The sequence below is a fragment of the Monodelphis domestica genome, chromosome 7 (genome assembly GCF_027887165.1).
Source record: "Monodelphis domestica isolate mMonDom1 chromosome 7, mMonDom1.pri, whole genome shotgun sequence".
Classification (NCBI taxonomy): domain Eukaryota; kingdom Metazoa; phylum Chordata; class Mammalia; order Didelphimorphia; family Didelphidae; genus Monodelphis; species Monodelphis domestica.
The window spans coordinates 239750130-239761450 of NC_077233.1; the positions used below are offsets into that span (position 1 = coordinate 239750130).

The 11321-nt window shown below is 36.5% G+C and overlaps 1 pseudogene; it reads right to left on the reverse strand.

The window, feature by feature from the left end:
- Positions 1–9690: 9690 nt before the first annotated feature.
- LOC100017201 (ADP/ATP translocase 3-like) lies at positions 9691–11113 on the reverse strand (annotated as a pseudogene).
- Between the last annotated feature and the right edge of the window lie 208 nt (positions 11114–11321).

The window sequence follows — 11321 nt, forward strand, 5'->3', positions numbered from 1 at the left end:
TTAGTAGCAAAGTTAATTATATTTGATCATCCGACAATGTTTCAGTCACTATGTACAATGTTCCCCTGGTTCTGCTCATTTCACTCTGCCTCAGTTCATGGAGATCTTTCTAGTTCATATATAAAACCATCAATTTATCATTCCTTATAGAACAATAATATTCCATCACCATCATATACCACAATTTGTTTAGCCATTCCCCAGTTGAGGGCCAACCCCTCATTTTCCAATTTTTCACTGCCACAAAGAGAGTGGCAATAATTTTTTTTGGTAAAAACTTAAAAAAAAATCTCTTTGGGGTATAAACCTAGTAGTGGAATTGCTGGATCAAAGAGCAGACAGTTTTTTAGCACCTTTTGGGCATAATTCCAAATTGCCTTCCAGAATGGTTGGATCAATTCATAATTCCACCAGCAATGCATTAATGCCCCAATTTTGCCATATTCCTAGAGGAAAGGATATGGATGCAATAATAAAAATTTCACATGGAAATTTTAACCAATATAAATTATTTGCCCCAATAAAGAGCCCAAAGAGTCAAAATAGCCTGAAAATGTCTCAGTTGGAAAATATGTAATTTATTTGCCAAATGGATAGATATGGTAGCTAAGGACAATACTAGTTCAGAATATTAAACTCATTTACAAAATCTTAAGGAGAAGGATGGTAGAAAATTATATACAATAATGCCTCATAAAACAAAGGAGTGGAGATAAAACAAGTTTATTTTTGTTTGTTTTAAACATTATCTTTTTATTATTGTGGGTTTTAAAAACCCATCAATAAACATGAACATTTCCTTATACATGGGAAAATAATTATGATGTTAAAAATCTCCACATACAGCATGTATTTTTAGGTATATATTTAATTTAGTTCAACATAACTTTGTTTATCATTTTTTCTCATGAATGCCCTTCTACTCTCTTCTATGTATTAAAAATATTCCTTGACACAAATTTTTATTTTTTGCGGGAAGGGAAGCATCACAGTACTATATCACTTCCCACAAAGTCTCCCCCATAAAAGTCTTTCCTTGTAGCAAATAAGAATAGTCACAAAAGATAAATCCATTCATTGTCCATGCCTAAAAATGTACATTATTTCTCATTTTGCACCATTAGTTTAGAGTCCAGATCTGAGGAACAGAGAATTGCTAATTTTGCATGATCATGGAATGAGGGAAGGGGAAATATTGTACAGTGAGATTGAAAAAATAGGTTGGGAATAGGTTGTAAGGAGTTTTATAAACAGAAGAGTTTATGTTTTATTCTAAAGGCAATAGGGATCACTGGAGTTTATGGAGTAGCAGAGTGGCTAGTCAGTTATATGTTTAGGAAAAACCCCTTTTGGCAGCTGTGTAGAAGATAGATTGGAATGATGAGACACTTGAGGTGGGTAGACCTATTAGGCTGTTGTATTTGGAGAGAAGTGATGAGGACTTGAAATAAAATGATAGATTGTAAGTAAAGGGATAAGATTCCAGAGATATTGTTGAGATAGAAATAGCAAGATTTGACAACTGATTGGTTATGGATGTGGTGAAAAATTATCACACCAATACAGTCTCCAAGCTATTAATAGGTTTATTGCGAGGAGGGCAGTCTTACAGTAAAGCCAGACTCGGTTCAATGCCAAGACCAAAGACCCTGAGCCTTAGGAGATAGCCTTTTTTATGCATAGAAATCTTATGACACTGTGCCAGAAAATACAAAACAAAATTAAAATAGAATAGATGAAAAAATTTTCACATGGGCAGTTCTTAATTAATGACAGAAGTGTTGATTAAGCAGGAAAGTACAAAATTAATCACTATGAGTGGTAATTTTATGTTTAATATTATTGTTGGGCTTTCTAAGACCTCTGCAATAAGGGTCAGTGTTTAATTGTTTTCTGCTGACAATTATGATTTAATATTAAGAGTCAACAATTAGATGGTCCATGTTTGCATTCAAGAGCAGCCTGACACCTCCCTTTGGCTGACATTTGCACCCAAGAGCAGGGTTTGGTTGACTTAGTAGAAACTCCAAGGTTATAGGCTTAAGGTCAAAATGCCTGTAAACAAGATTTGATACCACCCTAAAATGTATTTTTTCTTAGTTAAAGTTTATAATTCTTATAAAGCAAAATATATTATTTGACTATTAACTCAAAACTAATGATTATGTTATTAAAACAATCAAAAAGGCTAATATTATTATAATCATAAAAGGGGGTAGGGGATTTCATACTTACATGGAGTGAGAGAGTGTAAGGAGTTGGGCATAATGTCAAGGTTATGAGTTTGAGACCAGAGGAATAGTGGTGGCTTTGACAGAAATAAGGAGTTTTAGAATAGGAATTCAATTTTAGGCATTAGAATCTGTGATGCCCAATTGGCACTTGATGTAGGATTGAAGCTTGGGGGAGATCTGTGAGATGCCTATTTAGAGATTATTAAACCCCAAGTTAATGAAGTTGGGGGTGGGGAAAGAGAGAGAGAGGGGTTATGGGAGAGAGTGAGAGAGAGAGAGAGAGAAAGAGAGAGAGAGAGAGAAAGAAAGAGAGAGAGAGAGAGAGAGAGAGAGAGAGAGAGAGAGAGAGAGAGAGAGAGAGAGAGAGAGAGAGCGAGAGAGAGAGAGCGAGAGAGCGCCTAGGACACAGCATTGAGGAATGCCCATTAGGGAGCATACTATGGATGATAATGATCCAGCAAAGGAAACTGTGAAGGGGCAATCAGAAGACTGAATGGAAAACCAAGAGAGATGGAATAATGTGAAAACTGATAAAAGAGAGACAGTACAGAGGAAGAGATAGTGGTTAACGGTATACAATACAGGAGAGAAGTCAAGGAGAATGAGGATTGAGAAAACAAATCAACATCAGATTTGGCAATAGAGAGATCATTGGCAACTTTGGAGAGGACAGATTCAATTGAGTGATGAGGTAGGAAGCCAGACTGATAACATGGTGGAGTGTGTGAAATGGTGGCCTTAACTCTTCTATCTAGGGAGCCAGTGAAGCAGAAGTCCTCATAGGAGTTGCTACATTTCAAAGGTATGAATTGATGGATGGAAAGGGAGTAAGATAAGGCTCAGGGCATTGTCTCTGGAAGGCAGACCTGGAAAAGCATCACAATGGGAATACTCTCAAAAGGCATCCTTAGAGCAGGGAGGATTCAGAAAGTAGCCACTAAAAGAGAAAGGAGAAAATCTGGCTTCAGACCCTTTCTAGCTGTGACTGGGCTGGGCAAGTCACCTTATCACCCTTGCCTAGTCTCTGCTGCTTTTCTGTCATACAGTAAGGGTTAAAACAAAGAGAAAGAAAGGTGCTAAACAGAGAGGAAGACAAAGAAATGAAATACAAAATTTATAGAACTTATAAACTTTATCTGTTTCTTATGACTTGGCATAGTAAAAACATGCTGAATTTTATTTCTACATGTCCTGGGTTCAAATCCTAGTTCTGCTATTTATTGTATGATCTTGGACAAACCTCTTAACATTTTGGTGACATTTTCCTTATCTGGAAAAGAGGAATACTGGCATTACCTACATTTAAACTGTGAGGAAAATATTTTCTAAATCTTAAAATGCTAAGGAAATGAGAGTTATTACTCATGCCATGATCATCAAACAATACAAAAATGTCACTGAAGTGGATTAGGTCTGTTTTGTTTTGGCATATACCAGGTACTCAGCTGTAAAAAAGAAAATAGCTTATTGAAAAACTGCATGAAGATGTATGTGCTTATGTATCTAGGGACTTCTAGCCAAAGGTAGAACTCTGATTGAAGTTATAGAAAAGACTGGGTAAATTGGCATAGTTATCAAGATTGGACTTTAGTCCTAGTTTTGTCCCATTCAGGCTGTTCTTTGCATTTTTAGCTTGGATATGCAATTTAATTTTTTTGTTTTTTAATCTCCCATTTGAAAAATGGAGCTTAATCATATATTTAAAGTCAATGGGGTTTTTAGAAGTCATTTAGTTTATACTTTCAATCCATTTATAGCTGAGTAAACTGAGGCCCAAGAGAAATTAAATCAGCTATCCAAGGTAAATAAAGAACAGAAATATATTTATATAAAATATACAAATATATTAGGCATACACACAAAATACATGTATATAATATATACATATACACACATATAAATATATACACATGTATAAAAATATACACATATAAAACAAAAATAAAAAAAAGAACCAGGATTTGAACCTAGGTCCCTTCTTTCCAGAGCTGAATTCTGTTGCACTATTCTATTTCTACCCTTTAATGCCAGCTTTGATTTATCTCTTACTCATAGAAGATTTATAATTTCTTTGGCAGAGAGAATTTCTAAATAAGGAAAATTCCTCCACCAATGCAGATAGGCATCTTCTCTGCACCTTATATATAGTCTTAGAGGGTTCCTACTTAAGTGACTTGCTTATAGTCTTCTAGCCAGTATGTATCAGGTGTGAAACTGGAACTCAGGTCTTCTTGGCTTTAAGGCTGGTCCTCCAGCCAGTAGGCCATGCCCACTTTCTTGTAAGGTGACTGAGAAATAGCAAATAAAAAATACATGAAAGCATGGCACTTCCTTTTTTGCCTTCTATACCCATCTGTGACACCTACTAGCTGTGTGACTGGGCGAAGTACTTAACCTCTCAGTACCCAGTCAACACTCTAAAATTCTTAAGTTGTAGGAAAAACTCTGAATCTTTGGTAGAGTTTCTTTATCAGGAATTCCTTATGTTAATGAAATCATAACTCTAGCCCTTCCCACCTTTATCAGGAATTCCTTATGTTAATGAATCATAGCTCCAGTCCTTCTCACCCTGAAAATACACTCATAGTCATTAAGCAAAATAATGAAGGAACTTAAGAATTGACTAAAGATAGGAGATAAATAAACCCAGGTAATAGAGATAAGGCCACAATTAAAATTGAGATAAACTGAGGCACACAGTTATGAGCACATTCAATTTATCAGCAAGGCTAGCAATTACCAATGAAATGGGACCCTCAGTTCCTCCATCAACCAAAAAGATCATACACTGTGTAGAAGTGATATATTTCTTTGAATTAAGGTAAGTTATGGGACAATTTAGCTTTGAGAGGAAAACTAAACTTTTGATCTTAATTCAAAGACAAAGAAACTTGGCTTAGGGGTGACATACAAAATATCTGTGGTGAGACAGAACAGCCTCAATTACAAAAATGGAGACAATGTCAGTTTGATTTTTCTCAATTGTATATATAAAATATTAATCAAGGGCAAGGACCATATAATCAAGATATTAGGGAAATAAAAAAAATTGGAGAAAAATGGAGCATTTATAAAAACCTTATAAAAGGTAAAATAAGAAACTATTATATATAACAAGAAACTCATCTATGAAATTATCCACATTCCTATGGAATTCCTAAGGTCTATTTGGGAATGGTACTGAGCCTGACCTTTTCTCCAGGTAGACCATGTTAGCCTCAGCCCAGGGTCCACTTTATATAGATCCAATTGTAAAAGTAGGCAGCTGTCTAGGTATAGTAGAGTAGTAAATTTTGAAAGGCCAGAATCATGTCAACCCCAAATTAACTAACTTTTGGGCTTTGTAGTTTCTAGCCATGTAGAACGATGGAAAACAGGTTTAATTTGTTATCATATTAACTGTTATTTGTTCCTGGAATAGTCAGCAGACCTGAACATTTAATCATTCAATAGCCAGGGGACCCCACTGTTCTTCTACTCTTATTTGCCTTTTTGTTTTCCTAATCAAAGGCAAAAGACTAGCCAGTACTTTGTGTGATGAAGAACTATTTTTAAAAAAATCAAATTTGGATTCTGTATTTATTAAGCTTCTTCTTCCTCTGCCGTGACTTGAATAAAAATGTCTCAAGAAGATCCAAATAGGGGCAGAGGAAAATTCAGTTCTTCCATCATAGTATGATTTAAGACTTAGCCTGTGTGAACTCCGTCACACCATTTAAACCTCTTTGGGTTTCCTGATCTATAAATGGGGATAATAATAGAGGCAATGCCTTATAGTATTAATCCTCAATATGATCATATATAAGCATTTTATTGCCATAAAATAATATATAAATGAAAATTACTTATCATGACTATTATTATTCTTAGTTGATTTGTTATTCTCATCTTTCTCAGTGGCATTTAGGAAAGTTTCTATTCTGCTATTATTGTTTTACACTTAATAATTTGTAGACTATTATATAGATGTACAAAATGATTGTTTCTTATGGTTGAATAACAGTATTAGGATGTAAGCTCATCCTCTGTAGGGAGAGCAAAAGCATCTGAGGTGCTACTCCAGAAGCAGATTACAAACTCACCCACCCACATGTACAAGGACTGGATTGAAAAATCCCTGATGGACCAAATATCTGTATGTATACATGCATGCATATTAAATACATTTCTCTATAAGGAGCACATAGATTATAAGATGAAATTTAGTAGAGATAAATGTAAAGTTCTTCACTTTAGGGCTTAAAGTCACTAATATAGTCTTAAGTACAAGATGGAGGAGACATGGCCACATACTTCATGAGGAAAGCATTTCATTGGGAGTTTAAAGAGATCTCAAGCCAAATATGAACCAATAGTGTGAAATAGCAGCCCAACAAACTAATTTGATCTTGAGCCAACCAAATTAAGTGAGGTGATATTTTTGGTGTCTTGCTTGGTCAGACCCTATGTGGAGTACCCATTCTAGATGACCTAGTTACAAGTGCCGCAATTTAGAGAGGACATTGCAAAACTAAAGGAAGTCCAGAAGAGGGTGGTTAGGACTGAAGATCATGCTATATTAGAATTGGTTTTAGGAACTGGGTTTATTAAACTTGGAGAAGAGGAGACTTGAAGGCTAGGGGAAGATGACTATTATCTCTAAATACTGTAAGAACTATCATGAAGAATGGAAATGAGATTTTTTTTTTTCCTGTTTGCCTTCAAAAGACAGAACTAGAAGTAACAGATGTAAATTGCAGGTAGGTAGATTTCTGTTCTTTCCTGCCTATATGCTTAATGTTTAGATTAACTTGTTAACACTACCTAAATTAGATTATACTGCCTTGCTTTTGCTTTTGTGGGGGTATGGGAGGAAGGGAGAGAAGAAGAGAAAGAAAAGGGAGGAAAGCAGGACAAAAAATGAGGATGATGTTAGCAGAGAAAAATTTTGCCTAGTCATTATGACTCTTGATCACTCCTAACCACCAATGACTCTTAAGTAAATTGCTTTTTTTTCTTTTATCTTATAAAAGTTGCATACATGAGATACAGAGGTAATTCATGCATTCATGTAATAGGTCAAGAAAGAATACTGGCTTTTAGAAAATGATCAGAATAGAAATGACTTTAGAATCATTTCCTTACCTTTAATGTAATGCAAATTCAGAATAGATTTAGGGTTCTTTCCACTAAACTAGTTTTGTTGCCTTCTCCCTATTTCCTTTTTTTTTTTTGGTTAGGCTGAAGTTAGCTGATAAACTTTGTGGGATAGAGGATTCATTTTTATTTCAACATACTTCATACTCCTCTGCAGTCATGCCAAGTAGGCAGAGTTTTTTATTCTTAAGAGTCAACATATATTTTAATAATCTGTGAAATCAGTTCAAAAGGGGGCATATAGGAGAATGGAGAAAACACATATTGGAGAATTTCAGAAAATAAATAATGAAAGAAGCCAAAGACTTGCATATTATTACCAACATATGTATTATACTTTCTTAGGACTATTTTTTATTATTGCTTTATTTTTATATCACAGAAATTACTGGAAAGACCTTTATCCCCACTATCTACTCCTATCTCATAACAGAACCCAAGAGAAAAAAAAGTTAAACAAAGGTACTTAATACACATCGGGAACAGCTAACCCCTGTGATCCTTTCCAGTTTTCAATTTATGACCCCTAGAAATGATTTTGTAGAATCATATTAAAATAACAACTGAATTGATTTCATTTTTTTAAAGCTATCTTTTCCTATCACAGGCACAAGGTGACTAAATACTGAAATTTTCTTTATGGAATTTTTGTACATTTTTAGTTTTCAAAATACAAAAATTGTAATATCCGAGAGCCTACTTTGATAGTTTCACTGTGGCACGGAATTAACTGAGTCAGCTTGAAGGCTAAGTCGACCGAGGGCAACAGGCTCTGGCAGGCCCTATTCAGGTAGACCTTTGCCAAAGGTCCAGCAGCTGATTTTTAATACAATGAGCAGTTTAGTTAAGTTTGAAAAACCTTGGCACCAGAAGCCTGAGGAGGGATTTCTTTGATCTCTACAATTCATTCAACTGCACAAAGTGCTTGTGTTCTGGACTTTATCCATTTATAAAGAATAAATCTTTTGAAATAGAATTTTGTTTAGCATTATGAACCTATAATGACAATTTTGTTCATAAAGTAATTTATTTGAATCTTTTGTAATGACAGTTTTTGTCATTTTTGGTGTGTTTGCAGGGGTATAATGGAATAAATGTTGAACTTGGAGTCAGACAGACCGGATTTTCAGATCTTGCCCCTCAGACTTAATGGCTAAATGACAATAACCAAGACTTGTATCCTCTCTGAATCTCAGTTTTCCCATTTACAGAATGGTAGTAATAACACTTATAACACCTGCGGGAGGGCAGTTAGGTCTCACAGTGGATAGAGTGCTGGGCCTGGCATCAAGAAGACTTTTTTTTTTTGGAGCAGCTTGAAAATCAGTTTTACTGAATTAAATAACAGTTATCCATCTGAAAACAAAGAACAATTATAAGGCCATTCTGTTCTATACTACTCATGTCAGCTTTTCCCACAATTATCTACTAAATTGTTGTTTTATCAGCCCACTGCAGAAATGTAACTACTGGATAATACTCAAATGTGTAATCAAGGTTATACTTGTTTTCATATAAGTAGAGTTCTTTCAAAGTATGTTGAAAGTACTAGATTTGAGCCCCAGTTTTGATTCAGCTATCTTTTTTTACTGTGTGATCATTTCACCTCTGTGATTCTTTAGGTGTCTTTTTCTTTAAAAGATCATGGTCACTTGCAGGGATCCAGGAGAAAAAAAAACACCATTCATAAGCAAAGGATAAACTATGGGAGTGGAAACACCGAGAAAAAGCAACTGCCTGAATACAGAGGTTGAGGGGACATGACAGAGGATAGACTCTAAATGAACACTCTAATGCAAATACTATCAACAAAGCAATGGGTTCAAATCAAGAAAACATCTAATGCCCAGTGGACTTACGCATCGGCTATGGGGGGTGGGGGGGAGGAAAAGAAAATGATCTATGTCTTTAACGAATAATGCTTGGAAATGATCAAATAAAATATATTAAAAAAAAAAAGATCATGGTCAAATTTTAGTTTTGAACTGTAGCCTAAAAGTAGCTGTGCAACTCAAGCAAGTGTAGCAAGAGTCAGAAAGCTAAAATTTCTTCCATTCAACTACTTATTTTCATTTTTAGATCATTTAATTTCTAAGAAATCTTTAGATCATTTCACCTAAGCTTTTAGGCAGGTCATAAGAGCAACCTACTTTTGATAAATCTTAACATATGCCCTAGTATATCTACTGAATTCAGTCGCTAATTGGTATTACCATGATTAGTAAAAAAAAAAAAAAATCAGTATCTCTAGCATGTACTCACAGCCCCAAAAATCTCACCACAAACCATGTTTGATAATCCAGTTATTACATCAGGAGTCTTAGACTGTTCTGTGTATTTATTGTTTTATAGCAGAATGCCTAACATAGATCATCATAACTGCCAAATAGTCAGCTGTGGAAAATAGTATATATAGTGCTCAAGTACAAATGGGAGACATGATTTTTTTCTTTAAATAAATTTCTTAAACACAAATTTATGGTCCTACAAAGTAGCATTAAACTAGATGGTCTAAGTTGATCTGCCTCCTTGGACCCACAGTAACAGTTATTTCCCCCCAAACCAATAGAATCCGTATACTGAAACATCATTAGTTCCACTGTGTGAATAATGGATCACAATAAATGAGTCCCTTTTTCTCAGAGCTTTTCCTGGCTCCTCTACAAATATGATCTGGCCTGGATAGAAAGACAACAGGAATTTCTTGCAGGTCACTGGTCCAAAATGCTAAGTGTGTTGAAGTATTCTACATGATCTACATTCACTGTTCCCATTTTTAGGTAGGATGGACTTAGATAATTTTCTTCAATTCATCAGAGAGGACAAGTACAAAAGCTCCAGCCATGCCTCTAAGAACGTTGGCTTTGCCACCCTCATCTTTAGCAATCTCCCTCCAACAGTCAATTGTCCCAGTGTACATGAGATCAGCTCCTTAGCGCCCAGGTTGCATCATCATTCGCCCCTTACTGTATCAAAGGGAAGGAAACCACACCTGCTTCAGCAGCCACTGTTGGTGCAATCATCCAACTTATTACAATATGAGTGTTCTTAGGATCTGCAAGCATCCCTTTTGCTGCATCATAGATTCCAAAGTAGGCTACTGAAACCTTGACAGAAGCCCCGAATTCCATCAGACTTGGTGATGTTCACAAGGCAGTCTCCCAGGCCTTTGAATCCTCTCCCAGTGCCAGATTTCTCAACGTCAGCTGCCAAGCGGGTTCTCGTGAAATCCAAAGGGTAGACAAAGCAGAGAGCGGTGGCTCCAGCTGCAGCACCAGAGGCGAGATTACCAGCAAAATACTCCAAAATTGGGTGTGCTTCTCCACTCCTCCCCAAACACCTGCTTATACCTATCCTTAAAGGCGAAGTTAAGGGACTGGGTGGGGAAATACCTGATGGCATTTGCTAGGTTACCCCGCCAGAAGGAAAGCACCCCTTGTTCCTTTGGAATTCGGACTATGCAGTCCGTAATGCCTTTGCACTGCTTATCTGCAGCGATTTGTTTACTTGCATGCTGCACCTGCAATAGTAGCTGGACTCTCTCAATGGGGGCCACCGAGGTCTTGGAAAGAGCAGCGGCGATGCCACCGGCCAAGAAGTCCTTGGCAAAGGAGATGGCTTGTTCCGTCATCGTTACAGAGGGGATAGGTAGTGGAATTGGAAACAGAAAGCCGGTGAGAGAGGGCTGACAACTGGGGAACGCTTTGCTGGATGAAGACTTTTCTTAGCCAGTAAGAAAAAAGGGCAGCCGCGCCTGGATTTGTGGCCACTGAACTCGATAAGGGTTGCTTCAGTAAATGCACCCAGTGCTGCTGCAGCCACTGGCAGAGGGGACAAGCAACCACCTACTGGATAACAACACGCATGCACCTTTAGCCAATGAAAGCACCCTGCTCCCTCCCCTGTAGAGAGTGTGCTTGAAGCAGTCTCTACTTTTAGAAAGGGCCCTGG